The 20,242-nt window shown below is 50.1% G+C and overlaps 1 protein-coding gene across 2 annotated transcripts in view; it reads right to left on the bottom strand.

Moving 5' to 3' along the window:
• LOC144783182 (uncharacterized) overlaps positions 1–20,242 on the bottom strand; it is a 273,155-nt gene that overhangs the window by 170,105 nt on the left and 82,808 nt on the right. For both annotated transcript variants that reach the window (XM_078662328.1, XM_078662349.1), the window contains exon 2: positions 14,166–14,254. The gene's annotated coding sequence lies outside the window, so the exon portion shown is untranslated. The remainder of the gene's footprint in view (positions 1–14,165; positions 14,255–20,242) is intronic.

The raw sequence follows: 20,242 nt of genomic DNA, 5'->3' as shown, positions 1-20,242 counted from the left end.
CTCTTGCTCCCTCTCTCTCTGTGTTACTCCCTCTAGCTCCCTCTCTCTGTCTTACTCTCTCTAGCTCCCACTCTCCCTCTTACTCCCTCTAGCGCCCGCTCTCTCTCTTACTCCCTCTAGCTCCCTCTCTCTCTGTCTTGCTCCCTCTAGCTCCCTCTCTCTGTCTTACTCCCTCTAGCTTCCTCTCTCTCTGTCTTACTCCCTCTAGCCCCCTCTCTCTTACTCCCTCTAGCCCCCTCTCTCTTACTCCGTCTAGCCCCCCCTCGCTCTCTTACTCCCTTTAGCCCCCTCTCTCTCTGTCTTGCTCCCTCTAGCTCTCTCTGTCTTACTCCCTCTAGCTCCCTCTCACTCTGTCTTGCTCCCTCTAGCTCCCTCTCTCTCTTACTCCCTCTAGCTCCCTCTCTCTGTCAGGAGCCCTCTAGCTCACTCTCTCTCTGTCTAGCTCCCTCTCTCTGTGTCTTGCTCCCTCTGGCTCCCTCTGGCTCCCTCTCTCTGTCTTACTCCCTCTAGCTCCCTCTCTCTCGGTCTTACTCCCTCTAGCTCCCTCTCTCTGGCTAGCTCCCTCTAGCTCCCCCTCTCTCTCTTACTCCCTCTAGCTCCCTCTCCCTCTGTCTTGCTCCCTCTCTCTCTATCTTAATCCCTCTAGCTCCCTCTCTGTCTAGCTCCCTCTCTCTGTCTTGCTCCCTCTAGCTCCTTCTCTCTCTGTCTTACTCCCTCTAGCCCCCTCTTTCTTACTCCCTCTAGCCCCCCTCTCTCTCTTACTCCCTCTAGCCCCCTCTCTCTCTGTCTTGCTCCCTCTAGCTCTCTCTGTCTTACTCCCTCTAGCTCCCTCTCACTCTGTCTTGATCCCTCTAGCTCCCTCTCTCTCTTACTCCCTCTAGCTCCCTCTCTCTGTCAAGAGCCCTCTAGCTCACTCTCTCTCTGTCTTACTCCCTCTCTCTGTGTCTTGCTCCCTCTGGCTCTCTCTGGATCCCTCTCTCTGTCAAGAGCCCTCTAGCTCATTCTCTCTCTGTCGTACTCCCTCTAGCTCCTCTCTCTGTCTTCCTCCCTCTAGCTCCCTCTCTCTCTCTTATTCCCTCTAGCTCTCTCTCTCTCTGTCTTACTCCCTTTAGCTCCCTCTCTCTCTATCTTACTCCCTCTAGCTCCCTCTCTCTGTCTAGCTCCCTCTCTCTGTGTCTTGCTCCCTCTAGCTCCCTCTCTCTGTCTTACTCCCTCTAGCTTCCTATCTCTGTCTTACTCCCTCTAGCCCCCTCTCTCTTACTCCCTCTAGCCCCCCCCTCTCTCTCTTACTCCCTCTAGCCCCCTCTCTCTCTGTCTTGCTCCCTCTGGCTCTCTCTGGCTCCCTCTCTCTGTCAAGAGCCTTCTAGCTCACTCTCTCTCTGTCTAGCTCCCTCTCTCTGTGTCTTGCTCCCTCTGGCTCCCTCTGGCTCCCCCTCTCTGTCTTACTCCCTCTAGCTCCCTCTCTCTCTGTCTTACTCCCTCTAGCTCCCTCTCTCTGTCTAGCTCCCTCTAGCTCCCCCTCTCTCTCTTACTCCCTCTAGCTCCCTCTCCCTCTGTCTTGCTCCCTCTCTCTCTATCTTAATCCCTCTAGCTCCCTCTCTCTGTCTAGCTCCCTCTCTCTGTCTTGCTCCCTCTAGCTCCTTCTCTCTCTCTTACTCCCTCTAGCTCCCTCTCTCTCTCTGTCTTTCTCGCTCTAGCTCCCTGTAGCTCCCTCTCTATCTTACTCCCTCTAGCTCCCTCTCTCTGTCTAGCTCCCTCTCTCGCTGTCTTACTCTCTCTAACTCCCTCTCTCTCTGTCTTGCTCGCTCTAGCTCCCTGTAGCTCCCTCTCTCTCTATCTTACTCCCTCTAGCTCCCTCTCTCTGTCTAACTCCCTCTCTCGCTGTCTTACTCTCTCTAACTCCCTCTCCCTCTCTCTTGCTCCCTCTGTCTCCCTCTCTCTCGGTCTTACTCCCTCTAGCTCCCTCTCTCTCTGTCTTACTCCCTCTAGCTCATTCTCTCTCTGTCGTACTCCCTCTAGCTCCTCTCTCTGTCTTCCTCCCTCTAGCTCCCTCTCTCTCTCTTATTCCCTCTAGCTCTCTCTCTCTCTTACTCCCTTTAGCTCCCTCTCTCTCTATCTTACTCCCTCTAGCTCCCTCTCTCTGTCTAGCTCCCTCTCTCTGTGTCTTGCTCCCTCTAGCTCCCTCTGACTCCCTCTCTTTGTCTAGCTCCCTCTAGCTCCCTCTCTCTCTGTCTTACTCCCTCTAGCTCCCTCTCTCTGTCTAGCTCCCTCGAGCTCCCTCTCTCTCGGTCTTACTCCCTCTAGCTCCCTCTGTCTCTCTCTAGCTCCCTCTCTCTCTGTCTTACTCCCTCTTGCTCCCTCTCTCTCTGTGTTACTCCCTCTTGCTCCCTCTCTCTCCCTCTCTCTCTGTCTTATTCCCTCTAGCTCCCTCTCTCTCTGTCTTACTCCCTCTAGCGCCCTCTCTCTTTGTCTTGCTCCCTCTAGCTCCCTCTCTCTTATTCCCTCTAGCTCCCTCTCTCTCTGTCTTGCTCCCTCTCTCTCTGTCTTGCTCCCTCTAGCTCCCTCTCTCTCTATCGTACTCCCTCTAGCTCCCTCTCTCTGTCTAGCTCCCTCTCTCTCTCTCTGTCTTACTTCCTCTAGCTACCTCTGTCTCCCTCTCTCTGTCTTACTCCCTCTAGCTCCCTCTCTCTCTGTCTTTCTCACTCTAGCTCCCCCTCTCTCTGTCTTTCTCACTCTAACTCTCTCTCTCTCTGTCTTCTTACTCCCTCTAGCTCCCTCTCTCTCGCACATTAAACCTCGGGGGGGGGGACAGGACCCCCCCTTTTACACTCTCTGCCGCTTTCATGTGGTTTCTCTTTTAAAGCTTTTCAAGATGCAAAAAGAAATCTGTGTACAAGGCACCATCGAGTTTGTAGACGTGAGAATTTTACGATATGAAACAGCTAAAGTAAAAGCTAATTTCCAAGTGGTTAATACCCCCCCTCCCCGGCCCCCCTCTTTAGCACCGTGTCTTTTTCCATATAAATGGCGGGGGGCCCTCATTACTACACTTTTCAAACTTTAACTAATGAGAACATTTTAATTCGAATAGGTGAGAAAATATCTCGGTTCGCTGTTGTTTTTAAAGCGGATCGAGTCTCTCCGAGGCCTTCGGGTGCGGTGCAGGGGGTGCCATGTACAGAGGCCTGCTGGGGGGGGGGGGCGCAACCAGATGGTGTCACCCCCATGTGAGGGTGTCACCCGGTGCGGTCCGCACCCCCCGCACCACCTAGTGACGCCACTGGGCCACACCCCTTTTTACACCTCTATACAACGCAGCCCCCGGGCATGTTTGCAGAGCGCGAACTAATTCCCCTTGCATACTGGGGGTCCCTGGGGGCCAACAAGCCCACAGGGAACATCCAGTATGCGCCAGGGGACTGCGTTGCAGAGAGATGTAAAAAGGGGCGTGGCCTCATTACACCTCTCTGCAAGGGAGTCCCCTGGCCCATACTGGAGGCTCCTGGTGGGCTAGTTGGCCCCCAGGAACCCCCAGTATGCAAGTGGAATTAGTTCCACCTCTGCAAATGCGCCAGGGGGCGCGTTTGCAGAGAGGTGCAGGGAGGGGGTGGGCCTCCTCCCGATCCCGTTTAAAAAAAAAAACTTTTAAGAAGGAGAGCTGTGTAGCCCCCTTTTCTTTTTTTTGGCCCTAGGGACCCCATCCCCCAGGGCCTGCCCCCAATTCTTTAAAAAAAAAAAAATGTTTACGGAAAGGGGGCCGCGTGGCCCCCCTCCCGTGGCCAATTCCGGCCCGGGGGACCCCCATCCCCCGGGGCATGGGCAACATTTAAATACATTTTTTTGAGCAGATGGGCTGCTTACCCCCCTCCTATGCCCCCTTAAGGCCCCAGGGAACCCTATCCCAAGGGCCTTTTTTTTTTATATATCAATGGTGGAGGGGGGCCGCGTGGCCCCCCTCCTGGGCAACTTTTGGCCCCGGGGACCCCATCCGCCGGGGCCTGCCCTCTCCATTGGGGACCGTGGGGGTGTCCCCAAGCCCCCCACGGTCCCTGCCGGCTCCCCGCATCCTGCTTTTCTGTTTTTTGGAGCAGCTAACATGCTTCTCCCCATGCAGAAAAGCAATACGCTTTGATTTTTTAAAGAGAGAGCAGGTTTCCTGCTCTCTCTTTCAAAAATCAAAGCAGTTTGCTATGGTAGGGCCGGAGCCGCGAGGCTCCTGCCCCACCATAGCAAACAGCAGTGTCCCGGGGGTAGGCACCCCGGGACACTGCAGGAGCCGGCCCTAGGGGGTGGCGTCCCCAGGGCCATCACACGCTCCAGGAGGGGGGCCGCGCGGCCCCCCTCCCACCTGTTAAAAGCCCCAGGGGGTGGTGGTCCCAGGGGGCTGGGGGGTCCGTCACGCACTCCCCTATTTTACATATTAGAGCCCCGGGGAGGTGGTGGTCCCTGGGGCGTGTGGGAGCCTTAGAGGCCCCCAACATACAACGGGGGTGGCGGTCCCTGGGGCTGCGGGGGGGCCCGTGTGCCCCCGCTATTATAATTACTTTGCCCCGGGGGTGGCGGGGCAGTGTGGGGGGATTGGGGCCCCCCACACTTTTTTTCACTATGCCCCCAGGATTTAGTCCCCATGGGGGCTAATTTGAAAAAAAGCAGACTGTTTTTTTTTTCACGAGGTACGCGTACGTACGCGTACCCCGTGATTTTTTTATTTTAAATTTTTTTGGGCCCTGGTTGTCCTTGTGGGACCCCCAGAGCAGGCCTAGGGGGTTAGGGTGTTTCTACCCTGCCCCCTTTTTGCGTTCTACACATTTGTTTTTCTGCTTTCTTGTGCCTCGGTCTACCGAGCACAAGATGGCTGCCAACACTTCCTGGTTTGGAGTGTTGACAGACAGCTGACAGCCAATGAGCATGCAGCTCGTGCTCGGAAAGGTACACGTACGTACGCGTACATACGCGTACCTGTACGCGTACTGGACGAGTACGGTAAGCTCCTCAAGATATATCTATGATTTTACTTTTGATTTTCTCAGGAACTACTGAATGGATTTACACCATTTAACAACAAGCACTGGCGTTGCCAATAGGTCTCGCAGTAGGAAAGTTGGAGCTATTGGTTTTGTAAATGACATTTTATATCTATATATCGTTATTGGCATTGTCAATAAGAATATATAAATATAAAATGTCATTTACAAAACCAATAGCTCCAACTTTCCAAATGCGAAACCTATTGGCAACGCCAGTGCATGGCTAGTGCCAGTGCATCTGTAGATGTGTTGTGTATGTTGGCGTGTGCCTGGCAGTGCCTGCACGCCACTCTTTGTGCATGGCATTGGATTTGCTGGTCCTCAAAACTATGTTGTTTATTTGCATTTCACTTTGAAGCGTGTACATGTATCAGAAGTATGTGTTTGTGCACTCGTCTCAAATCACACAAAAAACGTGCAGTAATTTACCACCTATTCTCTACATACAATTGTATTTTCTCTGTTAGTGTGCGCGCCTTCGCTATTTACCATGTATGTGTGCATATGAATGCGCATCCACAAGCTTCACTTCCCAGAACACACACGTGTAATAATAGGTCTGCGCTTAGTAGGAGCTGCAGTATGTATGCATGGGCGTGTGCACTGCGAGAATAATGTGAACAGCTTGTTTAATTGGCACTACCTTGCTGGTGAATGAACCGCACTATCCAGTGATATGCACGTGCACATTACTGAAGTGTTGACAGCACGGAGGAGTGTGCACTGTACTGTGGGTGTTTTGTGTACTGCACCTGATTTATGTGTGCACGTCTCTGCTAAGTATATGCCTCATGCAGGACTGCACACGTTATTGGTCAGTTCACCCGGCCTCTGCACTCACGTGCACGCACCCGGAAGCTGCAGTGAGGCGCTATGAATTATACATCACTCACTATCCCTGAGCTCAGCTGGGGCTTCAGGGGGCGGAAGAGGGCATTCTTTCTGCGCCGTGCACAGCTTTACGGAGCTGTGTCCGCCGGGCTTTGGGTGGTAATGGTAATGGTTGTGGTGCACTGCACACAATGGCGGACGCACATTTTTCAATGCATTATTTTTAATAGCTTCGCAGTGTTTTAAAAGCATGAGTTACTACAGCAGAACTCAACCATACTAGTCTAACCGACCTCAGGCGGATACAGGGTCGGAGAGAGGGGGGGCGAGGGAGAGGGAGGGAGAGGGAGGGAGAGAGAGAGAGAGAGAGAGGGAGAGAGAGAGAGAGCGAGGGAGAGAGAGAGAGAGAGAGGGAGAGAGAGAGAGAGAGAGAGAAAGAGAGAGGGAGAAAGAGGAAGAGAGAGAGAGAGAGGGGGGGCGAGATAGAGAAAGAAAGAGGATAGAAAGAGACAAAGTAAGAGAGAGAGGGAAGGGGAGAAGAGAAGAGAGAAAGGGAGAGCGAAAGAGAGAGGAGAGGGAGAGACAGAGAGAGAGGGGGAGAAGAGAAAGAAGGGGGGCAGAGAGAGAGACTATAAACTGCTCGCTCTCGTGGTTGTTGTGAGTTACCCTGGGTGGTTAATGCACCTCCAGCTGCAGTGGTCTGCGCGTGCGCTGCACGTCACAGGTTGTCTGTCACGTGGCTCGTGGTCAATTCCCTGCCCTGCTACAGAGCTGGGGGTGTCTTGCGGGTCACGGATTCGGATCCCGCGGATGGTAACTTATTTTATAGTAAATGCGTTGCATAGAGCTTCACCACCGTTGATGGGGCTTGAGGCGCTTTATGGTAAGTAGCCCGGTACTTGTGAACCCAGGGTTAGTGGTTACATCCAGCGGTTAATTGGATATTAGGCTAAGCCTGCTGCTCGGAGGGAAAGCGTTCCGTGCGTCCTTTATGGTAAATTTGATTAACATTTCGATGGTAACGTTAGTTGAGGAATTCTGGCACAAAGGAACTGGTTCGAGGGATGAATAGAGAGGGCTGGGATAGATGAAGTGTTATTGGGTTAAGGAACGAGAGGCTGTGAGCTAACTGAAAGTACGGCCGGCCACCGGCCAGCCATGAATAATTAGGGGAGGAGAAGCCGCACAGCACACGCTGGTAGAAGCCCTTTGATGTGCTGTGCGGCCGTGAAAAAATGCAATTAGGAGGGAGGGAGGCTGATGCGCGTGCTTGTTTGGTCACGTGATTCACGTGAACTTAAAGAAAACCGCACCAAAAAGCCCTTGGTTTGACGAGCATTTTGAGCACTTGAATTCTCACTCCGCTCAATGCGCATGCACGCATTGATAGGTCGCGAGACCTAAAAAGGGTGATCTGCGAACAGAACTCTACCTCTATGCCAAATTTGGTATAATTCCGTTCAGCCGTTCGGGCTGTAGCCCTGACTAAAGGTCCTATGGAAAATTGCATGGGGAAAACACGTTTTGGGACCCCCCTTTTTTCTTGCACCCCCGCTTGACGGATCCAACCCAAACTTTCAGGTAAGGAGCGGAGCAGGCCATCTTCTTGGAGAATCTCGCAAAGATTCGTCCACCGGGGCCAAAGTTATTCCAAATAGAATGTTGCGGATTTCCTATGGAAACTAGGTCCTAACTATAACTACCTACTGGCGACCGCCAGTAGGTAATATATTCCACAAAAGTCAATTCTCGTACGCTCTCGGGAAATGAAACAGGCAAACAGCAATCTTTTATTCTGGTTTTAATACACACACCGCGTTTCGGCGAAAGCCTTGATCACGTGTGAAAGTGCACGTTAATTCAGTCACTAATAAAGTTTTGCGATCAACATAAACAAGGGACAATGTGTAAAGTAGTAGGTATAAATGATTTGCAGACCGCTGGGTGGTTTGGGTATGGTTAATTTATTATATTATTTCAAGCACTTCTGAGGAGCGCCGGCCGGCGCTGCCGATAGTTTCCTTCCTCCGGCGCGCAATGACAATGCGCGCGCAGCGCGCCAACATGGCCGCCGCACGTCACGTCTACGTGACGTGCATAAACTAGAATGCGCATACTACATATCTCCCCTTTTTACCAAACTTTGCTGAGTCACTTACAGTTCAGTGTCCAATTCGAAATCTCGGAATCTGGAGGGCCTTACCACCTGCCTTCCACTTCTTGTGACCCTGACAGGGTTCTCCATAGTCTCTTGGCTCTGCATCTCATGTCCTTCTGCTCCTTCACTCACAGCTCCATCTTCACTCATGCTTCTCTCCGACTTATCCATTTCTGTTCCTTGATTTCCGTTCTCTTCTTCCTCTTCACTCTCCGTCCCGGCTCTTACTCTGCCTTGCTGCTCACTGGCATCTTGTCTCCTCTCCACGTCCAAACCTTCCGTGTCTTCCCATTCGGTTCCATGTTGCTCCCAGCCCAGAACCTTGTTGCACCTGGCCATGCGGTCCTGGGACCACACGTTCCCGTCACTCAGCAAGGCAGCTCGATCATACACTTCCACGACTTGCATCGGCTTGCTATACTTGCTGTCTCCTTTCTTCTGTAGAGTGGCCAACTTTACTCTCACCCACTCTCCTTTCTCCAGGCCTGTACCTTTAACATTCCTTCGTTTGTTGTAGTGATTGCTGTAAATAGTCTGTGCTCTTTCCAGGTTGGCCCGCACCACTGCAGGGGACCATTCGCTGGTGACCACCTTTTCCTTCCAAGTCCTATTGTCATGCGTGAACGGCTCACGTCCCCTCAATATTTGGAATGGGCTGTACCCCGTGCCAGTGGGGGTTATTCTGTAGGCCCACACCATGTTCTCCAGCGCCTTCTCCCAATTCTGTGCACTTGATATGGCGGCTTGTATGGCTCCCATCACTACCCTGTTAAATCTCTCCACTAGGCCGTTACCGGCCGGGTGGTAGATTGCCGTGTGTTTGACAGTGATGCCATTTCTTTGCATGAACTTGTTCCACCTTTCTGACGTGAACTGGGGCCCATTGTCACTCAAGATCGATTTGGGTATTCCTTCCCTAGTGAAGGTTTTTGACAGAAACTTTATAATGTTCTCAGTGTCCATAGACTCGTCTACTCTTAACTCCGGCCACTTTGAATATCGATCCATGAGTACGCACACATATTTCTGTGTGCCTTGGTCGTCTAGGACAGGTCCCAAAATGTCTATCGATAGTTCTTCCCACGGATTGGAAGGAAGGTCAAACTTCCCTATCGCTGGCCTCAATGGTTTTAAGGTCTTGTCTGCCCGTTGACATTGTGGACATTCCCTGACGTGCCTTTCAGCCCTTATGTCCATGCCTGGCCACCAGTAGTTCTGTTTTGTTCTTGCCGTGAGTTTTCCTATGCCAAGGTGTCCCTCATGTAGTAGGTCCAACAGTTTTGAGGTGAGGTTCCTTGGGGGGGATCACCTTATCTCCTCTGTAAATGAATACCCCCTTGTCTCCTACCGACAGTTCTTCCCGCACTTCGTAGTACGGCCTGAGGCTCCCCCTCACGTTTCTTTTATCTGGCCATCCTTGTACGATGTGCACCTTAACTTCCTTCATGTCGGTGTCCTCCTCATATGACTCTGCCCATTCTTGTTGACTTATTAATTTCTCTTGGTCCTCTATGAGAGCTACCAACTCCTCACTGCCTGCAGGGTCTTCCTCTCCTGGCTCCATGGCAGCTGCCCTACTTAGGTAATCCGCTACACGGTTCCGGTTCCCAGGAATGTACTCCACGTCACACCTGAACTCGAGTAACTTTAGGGACATTTTGGATATTCTGGGAGTGGCGCTGGCGTGTCCGCTTGATGTTAACACCTTCACCAATGGCTTGTGATCTGTTTTGAGTAGGAAACGTGTTCCCCACAGGAATTGCCGGAATCTCGCCATGGCCCATACGACCGCCAGCATCTCCTTCTCAATCACGCTGTATTTGCTCTCTGTATCCGTCAATGCTCTGGATGCAAAACTGATTGTCTCCATTTCCCCTCTTCCTCTGTCTTGCATGAGTACAGCGCCCAGGCCCTTGTCGCTAGCATCAGTCGTCAGTACGGTGGTGCCTTGTGGGTCGTAACCCTTGAGGGGAACAGCTCCTGCGACATCTCTCTTGATAGTTTCAAACTCTGCTTGGGCCTCCGGTGTCCATTGGAACACTGTGCTTTCCCTGGTCAGCAACCTCATGTTGTGGGTCTTTGAGGCGAAGTGTACCACGAACTTGCTGTAGTACTCCGCCATCCCCAAGAACGACCTGACCTCTTCCTTGTTTCTGGGTGGCGGAGCTTCAGCGATGGCCTTTACGTTTTCTGACTTGGGCGTAACGCCCTGTTGTCCGATCTCGTGTCCTAGGTACGTTACCGATTGTAGGCCCAACCGGCACTTCGTCCACTCTGCTGTAAGACCCTTGTTTTCTAGCGTCTGCAACACGTTCCCCAGCTTCTGATCGTGATCGTGCCTGTCTCGCCCCATCACCAGGATGTCGTCCTGGAAATACTGGACGTCCTTGCAGTCTCTGAATAGCTGGTGCATCATTTTCTGGAAAACTGCAGCCGCCGAGGCCAGCCCAAACGGCATGCGACAAAACTGGTAACAACCAAACGGGGTGATGAAGGATGTGAGACTTTTGCTGTCCGGGTGAAGTGCTATTTGGTGATAGGCCGATGTCAAGTCGATAGTGGAGTACCACCTCACTCCTCTGGTCTTGGCCAACATTTCTTCAATTCTGGGGAGGGGAAATTTCTCCACCACGATATTTTTATTCAGTTCTCTCAGGTCCACACAGAGCCGGACCTTCCCATTGGGCTTCATCATGACCACTAGGGGCGCCAACCATTCTGCACAGGTTATCGGTTCTATTATTCCCTTCTTTTCCAACTCCTGAAGTTCCTTCTGGACCGCCTCTCTTACCGCAATCGGTATGTTTCTCACTTTGTGAGCCACCGGAATGGCCCCTTCCTTGAGCACGATCTTGTGTTGGAATTTTTCCATCCGCCCCACCGTGCCTCCAAACACCTTTGGGTAGTTCTCCTTCCATTTATTCAGGTCCGGCCAGTCTTCTTGCTCTGTGAGTAATATTTGCTCCTTTCCTCCCGGATCCAGCTTTATCCCTAGGTCGCCCTGGTCTAGCCATCCTAGGACGGAGGGTCCTTTTTCCGCAATGTACAACTTGCACCATGCTGATCGGCCCCTAAATTCGAACAACAGGCGTCGGAACCCTACCATTGGAATGCGGTCGCCGTTGTAGGTGACCGGCCGAATGTCTAGTTTCTCCAACTCCGGGCCCAACTTGGGTCTGAACGTTTCCTCCCACACTGCCCGCTGGACGATGGTGAATGGGGATCCAGTGTCTGCCACCACAGTGATGGTGATTCCTCCCATAGACATGTCCAATCAATCAATCAATCAGTGACACTTATAGAGCGCGCTACATACCCGTAGGGTCTCAAGGCGCTGGGGGGGGGGGGGGGGGGGGGGAGGGGGTGCCGCTACTGCTCGAACAGCCAGGTCTTCAGCTTCCTCCTGAAGGAGAGGTGGTCTTGGGTCAGGCGCAGGTCGGCAGGGAGGGAGTTCCAGGTCTTGGCGGCCAGGTAGGAGAAGGACCTTGCTCCTGTAGTCTCTCTTCGGATGCGGGGGACGGCGGCGAGGGCGTGGTTGGCTGATCGGAGGTGGCGTTTGGGAGCGTAGAAGTTGATCCGGCTGTTGAGGTAGCTCGGGCCTTGGTCGTGTAGGGCTTTGTGTGCGTGGGTGAGGAGGCGGAAGGTGATTCTTTTGTTGACGGGGAGCCAGTGAAGGTCTCTCAGATGTCCGGTGATGTGGCTGGTTCGTGGGATGTCGAGGATGAGTCTGGCTGAGGCGTTCTGGATCCGCTGGAGTCTCTTCTGGAGCTTGGCGGTGGTACCGGCGTAGAGGGCGTTGCCGTAGTCCAGTCGGCTGGTGACGAGGGCCTGGGTGACGGTCTTCCTGGTCTCGGTGGGGATAGGTTTTGTGGATTTCTTCCCTTCTACACTTAGTACCTGGTCGTATATGCATAAGACGGTGACCACCTCTTCCTCTGCGACCTCCTCCAGATCTTCTTCGCCTTGGTCGATGCTTTTCACCAGTTCCTTGGGATGTTTCCTCCTACACACCTTTTCATAGTGGCCTAGGATGCCACAGTGCAGGCACTTGGCTCGGAACGCTGGACATCTTCTATCGCGTGCGTCGTGGGACCAACTGCCGCATCTGTAGCATGATTTCTTGCCATCATTGCCTGTTTGCTTTCCTTGCCATCTGTTGGTTCCTTTGGCCGCTGAGTCTTTGCCTCTCTGGTCCTTGCGGTGGTCTCCCTCTTGTATCCTTTTCACCATCATTGGGGGGGCTATGTCTTTCTTCGTCGCGTCAGCGCACCTCCTTGCAAGTTCCGCCCTTTTTACGATGACCATTACATCTTTGAGTGTGGTGTCGCCGCTCGCCCATAACTTGTCTTGGACGTTTGTGCTTGTAGTATGCATCACGATCTGATCCTTTATGAATTCGTCTTCCCACAGTGCGTATTTACACGGGGCAGCCAGCTTCCTCAAGGCCGCCACATATTCTTCAATGTTTTCACCAGCCCGTTGTCTTCTCTGCTGGAAGTTAAACCTGTCCACTGATACGCAGATAGTGGGGCGATAACGTTCATCCAGATCTTCCAATGCATGTGCATATACATCCTTGTCGGCGTCATCCCTCTTTTTGGGCACCAGGCTCTTGTAAATCCTGAGACCCTCCGGTCCCAGGTTCAGTAACAGGATCCGTTTCTTTCTTTGGGGGGTGAATGACTCTTCATTTTCGTCCTCCAGGACCCCTATGAAATTGTCAATATATTCTTTCCAATCCTCCCACTTCATCAGGGGGTCCCCGGGTTTCGGCAGAAATTGCACTGGTGCAATCGCGTAGCCTGCTGGCGTGCTCATTCTCACCTCCCTGACCGCCGTCGCTTTGACGTCCTTGCTGGTGGGACTCCCTGGGGTGCTGTCCTTTACCTCTGTGTCGGTGTCTTCCTGGGGACTCTTGGTGCTAGTCCCCGCCTCCTCCTCTTTGGTAGCCAGTGCAATTCCTCCCTGGCACGGTGTCGTGGGAAGGGTTGCGCAGTGGCTTATCAGCTGTGGGGCGTGCTGCTGCCTCTCCGGCCCCTTCGCCGCCTCTCAGGTGGCTATGGCTCTGCCACGCTCCTCTACTCGTCGTGCTTTGGTAGCTCAGCCTTGCCCCCTTCTGCCCCCTGCTGTGTGGAGCAGCACTGCGTCGTGCTGAGGTAGATGTAGGGTTGCCTATCCTGCTGCTGCCCACGTGGGGGGGGGGGGCCGTTTTTTTCGGATATGCTGGCTGGAGCCTCCCGTCCTCGTCGCCACTGTAAAGTAGTAGGTATAAATGATTTGCAGACCGCTGGGTGGTTTGGGTATGGTTAATTTATTATATTATTTCAAGCACTTCTGAGGAGCACCGGCCGGCGCTGCCGATAGTTTCCTTCCTCCGGCGCGCAATGACAATGCGCGCGCAGCGCGCCAACATGGCCGCCGCACGTCACGTCTACGTGACTGGCATAAACTAGAATGCGCATACTACACAATGTTACATCAGTATTTTCCCAGTTAAGGCAGACATATTGTAATGGTAAATCAAGGTATGAAAACACCACAATAAGAGAAACAACGGGATAAATGTGCCACCCTCTTGAGTTTAAAATGTCTTAATATAACAACAACAATGATCAATGTTACTTCACAGAGTTACTAGTTGCGGCAAACTTCTTTAAATGGTAAATCCGGGTAATGGGAACACCATAACAAAGGAAACCGTGGGGTAAATGTACCGCCATCTCGGAATAATCATAATGTCTTGTTAATGCATGGCAAGAAGATGTTCCTTATGGTGCACTCGTTGCATTTGATGTGTATCTAGTGAGTTTTTACTGGGCACATAATACCAAGTATATCCGTGAGTCTGTAATACCCTGTGCTTCCTGCGATGATTGCTGAGTGGCATGAATCATGCAAAATAGCTGCCTGATCATTGTGACAACCGGTGCTGTAAAAAATTAAGGCTTTTGCCACAGGTATATTCACATTGAAAGTGTGCTGTTACACAATGTATGGCAAGTGCAAATCATTTACTGAGTGTTATACAAGATATAAACTGCGAGTAAAATCAATGGTTGGCAAGTGCCTAAGTAATGGAAATAGCATACCTAAAACAGAAGATCGTAATCCTACCAGTGACTTAAAAGTGACAGCAAGAATAAACTTACAGGATGTGAAAAAAGTGCATCTATGCTGGAGGAAAAGGGTAGATTGCCCGTGCCGGTGAATACCTGTGAGTGGGCCCCTTCCTTTTCTTCTGAAAAGCAAAAAAAGAGAAAACACAAATATTTAAAATCACCTAAACGGCATGGGGAGTTCCTTCAGTTCATATAAAACATTTATACACAATTACAGTTGCCGTACATCCAAAGAGGGGAGGAGGGTAGAGAGGATACCTGGAGACATACAATGCTGTTTCGAATAGATATACAGTATTTACATGTGAAAAGTTCATGGGTCGCACACTACTGACCTCATTTACATGTGACACTAGAACCTGGAATAGGGGTTGTACCAGAAAGGAGGTTATGACCCTTCTCTAAGATGGATGGAATGTTCTTCGTCCATGTTAAGGCCCCGCAGGCTTCTGGTTTGAAAGTCTATGATATAACGAGATTCCCGCCGTCTGAGGATAAGTTCTCTGTCCCCACCCCTGGGCCTTTTGGGGATATGTTCAATGATCAGGAAACACAGATCCGAGGCATTGGAGAAATGTTTCTCTCCAAAATGTCGTGCAACCAGGTATTTGGGATCATGATTGGAGATAGCTCTGTGGTGTTCCAAGACCCTCTTTTTTAGAAGTGCAAGTTGTGCTCCCAATGTACCACAATTTACAGGGGCACTCACTGGCATAGATGACAAAACTAGTGCTACATGTCAAAAACTGAGTGATCTTCTTCGTTATGCCATTGTATGTCAGATCGCTTCTGTACTTGCTATTTTTGCATGCTTTACAGTGGCTACACGGATAAAATCCTTCGAGGCCATGGCCGGTGTTCAATGGGTAGTGTGTAATGTCGTTTCTAACTACTAGATCACAAATGTTTCTATTGCGTCTATACGTGGTGTTGGGTCTGTCAGTCATGCTGCTCCCCACCACACTGTCATTTTTAAGATGTCCCAAAGTTTGGCAAGTACGTGTTACCCTTTGTGTGATTCTGCATTATGTGTAAGGATTACCCGTGGTTTGTCATTGTCACCATCCTGCGTGAGCTGTACGTTGTCCTGGAGGGTTTGGGATCTTTCAATAGTCTCTGCCCGTTTTTTGGACTTTTTCAAAACCCAGATAGGATAACCCCTCGATTGGAACCTCTCAATGATGTTATCTCTTTCTTCCATGTACGCCTCAGTGTTGCTGCAGTTTCTTTTAGCCCTCAGCAGTTCGCCATAAGGTATACTCCATTTGAGTGCCTCTGGATGGCTGCTGAGGGCATGCAGGACACTATTAGCTGCTGTGGCCTTCCGGAAGAGAGAGGTGCATACCTTGCCCTGTTTGATTTCCAGACCTACATCCAGGTAGTCTATTTTGTCTGAACTGATAATACCTGTCAGCAAAATATTATATTTATTAGAGTCGAGTTTCTCAATGAATCTCTCCGCATCCACCTTGGTACCCCTCCAGATGATGAACAAATCATCAATGTAGAGCAGCCACATGATGATTTCTGGAGGTCTTCCCTATGGGTGGCGCTGCCAAATATCTCTTGTTCCCAGTAGCCCATGAATAGGTTCGCAAAACTGGGCACAAAACAAGAACCCATTGCAGTACCATTGACTTGCCTGTAGAGGGCGCCATTGAATGCAAATATGTTGTTTTTAGGCAGAAATCAGTAATTTAAATAATCATTTTGCTGTGTTTGCGATATTTGAGGGGCCTACTTTGTAAAAAGTGCTCACATGCCTCTAGTCCCTGCTCATGATCTAGAATAGTATACAGCGAATGCACATCAAGTACAATGAACATGAATTCAGGGCCCCAAACCAGATTCTCAATCTTACACAGAAAATCTTTCGCGTCTCTCAAATAGCTGGGCAATTGTACAAGGAAGTTTCTTAAGAAATGGTCTACAAATTTTTAAATGTGCTCGGTGACACTGCCAATGGACGATACGATAGGGCGCCCTGGTGTTTTAGTGTTATTTCTATGCAATTTGGGAATATCGGGAGTATCGGATGGTCTTTTTTCAAATAGCAAAACTCTACCCATGCCAGCAGTCCCTTCTCCCTCCAATCGGTCAATTTCTCCCATATGTCAGGGATACTGTGATTATATATATCCTGTGTGATAGGTATATAAAATTTACTGTCGTTGAGCTGTCGTAAGGCCTCTTCAATATACTCCTCTCTGTCCAGAATGACAATATTTCCTCCTTTGTCCGCAGGACGAATCACAATGTTGGTGTCCTCCTGCAAGAACTTCAAGGCCTGTCTCTGGAAATGAGATAAGTTGTTGGTATTATGTCTAGTTTGTCTGTTCCTGTGTCTCAGGTCTGCAAGAGCCTTGATTGTACAGTCGTGAAAGGTATCTCTGTTATCGTGAGGTAGAGGTGGTATGAAGGTTGATTTGACCCTGAAGTCAGTTTTGATTGCCGCCCCCAGTTCTAGTCACATGTTTTCCAGAACCTGTGTGGTACCCATATCATTGGCAGTGAGTGCACTTTCATTGTAAAGATCTGCTATGGCAATCAAATTATCCACATCCCCAACTTGAAGGTTATTGTCATTCAGGTTACTATTGTGATGTCTGATTTGGTTGTGACCTAACCTCTTGAGCTTGTGCCATTTTTTAAGTTTTAATTTTCTCACAAATTTAAACAAATCGATCTGAGTGTTAGTGTAGTTAAAATTAGAAGTACGACAAAATGAGAGACCTAGGCATAGAGTTCTTTTCTCTATTTCACTGAAGGGTCTTTTGGACAGATTGACTACAGTTTTGTTTACCGTTTTTATATCCATTAGTAGTCCTTGTTGGAGCCTGTTCTCCGGTTTCCCATTGTGCCCCTTCCTTTGCCTGTATTGCCAGCGTTGCTTGAGTCTTTTTTTGTAGTTTCGACGTTTCCTTGTCCTCTTCCGCGACCCTGACCTCTTCCTTTCGCTTTCATTGGTGGATTGTCCCTCATTTTTTGTCGATCCTTCTGCATCACCCGGAATTTGTCTAAAAAATTAATCTGTCTCGGATTTCGTTCCTCGCCAGACACATTCCTTTCTGAAACATCGGATTCAGTATCACTCATGGTGGACTGTTCCGCCGTCACGTTGATAGTGTTGACTCCTGAGTTTGGGCTTTATACAGATGATCATATTTTCTGCTAAAGGTTAATTTTCTGCTACTCTCATAGCCAGCGTAGTCACGGTTCATCTTCCTTTGTTTTCTGGCTTTGATCTCCTCTTCGTGCTACGTGAGGCGTTCTTTCATAGAGTCAAGTATCTTATATAATGCTGTACTGTCCTTTAATTGGGATAATTCATCTATGATTTCTTTTATCATTTTCAGCGTCTCCTCTCTATCCTGCCCGGCGTACTTAATTAATATCGCCATCATAATTCTTGAACTGGATGCCGAATGTTCAGACCATTCCTGTAACATCTTGGGGTTAGGTGCTTCATAAATTGAGGTGATAAAAATTCTCAGACCCCTAGGTGCCATGGCCTGGTCGACATAGTTTTGTAGTGAGATTGCCTCCCACCATTTTGAGGTTTCTGTGCGTTTTAGTTTTTCTAATTTCTTGATTTTCTCTTCCAGCGATTGAATTGAAGAGTTAGTTATCTCCTCTCCCCCTTTCCGATTATCATTTCCAGGTTTTCTACTAAACAATGTCAGAGCGGATGCTCTTCTCTCCGCTTCCTCCTCCATCTCGTGCTTAAATTGGAATCAGTGTCTTTTTGTCACAATGCCTGTCTTTCCCCTCTGCTGGAAATGGAGAGTTCTCTTTGCCAATGCTTTTAAAATGTTACACGGAATCGTAACCTCTCGTAATGTACCCCAGTGTGCACTTCGCAAAAAACACAGTTGATGTACAGAATATAGAACAATGTCATACATTCACCCCAGTACAAGGATCTGGGCCTAAATCCATTGTTTTTTTGCACTCCACACCACCCTGGGTTAGACACTGGCTATATGCAAATCAGCTCTGACCCTGTGCCTCATGGGAACAGTCCTGTCCGAACTACCAAGCCATGTCTTTCCCAGACCGGAATCAAGCATCCAAGGACCGGTTTCTGGCTATCAGCCTTCATTCAGCCTGGATAGCTTGACTCCAGTGGTGTGGAGAGCCTGGGACTCACATCTGAGCATACCCAGCCCACTCGGGGTGAAAATTGCAAAAAACACAGTTGATGGACAGAATGTAGAACAATGTCATACATTCACCCCAGTACAAGGATCTGGGCCTAAATCCATCGTTTTTTTGCACTCCACACCATCCTGGGTTAGACACTGGCTATATGCAAATCAGCTCTGACCCTGTGCCTCATGGGAACAGTCCAGTCCGAACTACCAAGCCATGTCTTTCCCAGACCGGAATCAAGCATCCAAGGACCGGTTTCTGGCTATCAGCCTTCATTCAGCCTGGATAGCTTGACTCCAGTGGTGTGGAGAGCCTGGGACTCACGTCTGAGCATACCCAGCCCACTCGGGGTGAAAATTGCAAAAAACACATTTGGTGGACAGAATGTAGAACAATGTCATACATTCACCCCAGTACAAGGATCTGGGCCTAAATCCATAGTTTTTTTGCACTCCACACCACCCTGGGTTAGACACTGACTATATGCAAATCAGCTCTGACCCTGTGCCTCATGGGAACAGTCCAGTCCGAACTACCAAGCCAGGTCTTTCCCAGACCTGAATCAAGCATCCAAGGACCGGTTTCTGTCTATCAGCCTTCATTCAGCCAGGATAGCTTGACTCCAGTGGTGTGGAGAGCCTGGGACTCACGTCTGAGCATACCCAGCCCACTCGGGGTGAAAATTGAAAAAACACAGTTGATGGACAGAATGTAGAACAATGTCATACATTCACCCCAGTACAAGGATCTGGGCCTAAATCCATCGTTTTTTTGCACTCCACACCAACCTGGGTTAGACATTGGCTATATGCAAATCAGCTCTGTCCCTGTGCCTCATGGGAACAGTCCAGTCCGAACTACCAAGCCAGGTCTTTCCCAGACCTGAATCAAGCATCCAAGGACCGGTTTCTGTCTATCAGCCTTCATTCAGCCAGGATAGCTTGACTCCAGTGGTGTGGAGAGCCTGGGACTCACGTCTGAGCATACCCAGCCCACTCGGGGTGAAAATTGCAAAAAACACAGTTGATTGACAGAATGTAGAACAATGTCATACATTAACCCCAGTACAAGGATCTGGGCCTAAATCCATTGTTTTTTGCACTCCACACCACCCTGGGTTAGACACTGGCTATATGCAAATCAGCTCTGACCCTGTGCCTCATGGGAACAGTCCAGTCCGAACTACCAAGCCATGTCTTTCCCAGACCGGAATCAAGCATCCAAGGACCGGTTTTTGGCTATCAGCCTTCATTCAGCCTGGATAGCTTGACTCCAGTGGTGTGGAGAGCCTGGGACTCACGTCTGAGCATACCCAGTCCACTCGGGGTGAAAATTGCAAAAAACACAGTTGATGGAGAGAATGTAGAACAAGGTCATACATTCACCCCAGTACAAGGATCTGGGCCTAAATCCATCGTTTTTTTGCACTCCACACCACCCTGGGTTAGACACTGGCTATATGCAAATCAGCTCTGACCCTGTGCCTCATGGGAACAGTCCAGTCCGAACTACCAAGCCATGTCTTTCCCAGACCGGAATCAAGCATCCAAGGACCGATTTCTGGCTATCAGCCTTCATTCAGCCTGGATAGCTCTACTCCAGTGCTGTGGAGAGCCTGGGACTCACGTCTGAGCATACCCAGCCCACTCGGGGTGAAAATTGCAAAAAACACATTTGATGGACAGAATGTAGAACAATGTCATACATTAACCCCAGTACAAGGATCTGGGCCTAAATCCATCGTTTTTTTGCACTCAACACCACCCTGGGTTAGACACTGGCTATATGCAAATCAGCTCTGACCCTGTGCCTCATGGGAACAGTCCAGTCCGAACTACCAAGTCATGTCTTACCCAGACCGGAATCAAGCATCCAAGGACCGGTTTCTGGCTATCAGCCTTCATTCAGCCTGGATAGCTTGACTCCAGTGGTGTGGAGAGCCTGGGACTCACGTC

This window comes from Lissotriton helveticus, chromosome 1_1 (genome assembly GCF_964261635.1).
Source record: "Lissotriton helveticus chromosome 1_1, aLisHel1.1, whole genome shotgun sequence".
Taxonomy (NCBI): domain Eukaryota; kingdom Metazoa; phylum Chordata; class Amphibia; order Caudata; family Salamandridae; genus Lissotriton; species Lissotriton helveticus.
The sequence above is the reverse complement of the archived record's forward strand: the minus strand, read 5'-3'. Positions and strand labels throughout refer to the sequence as shown.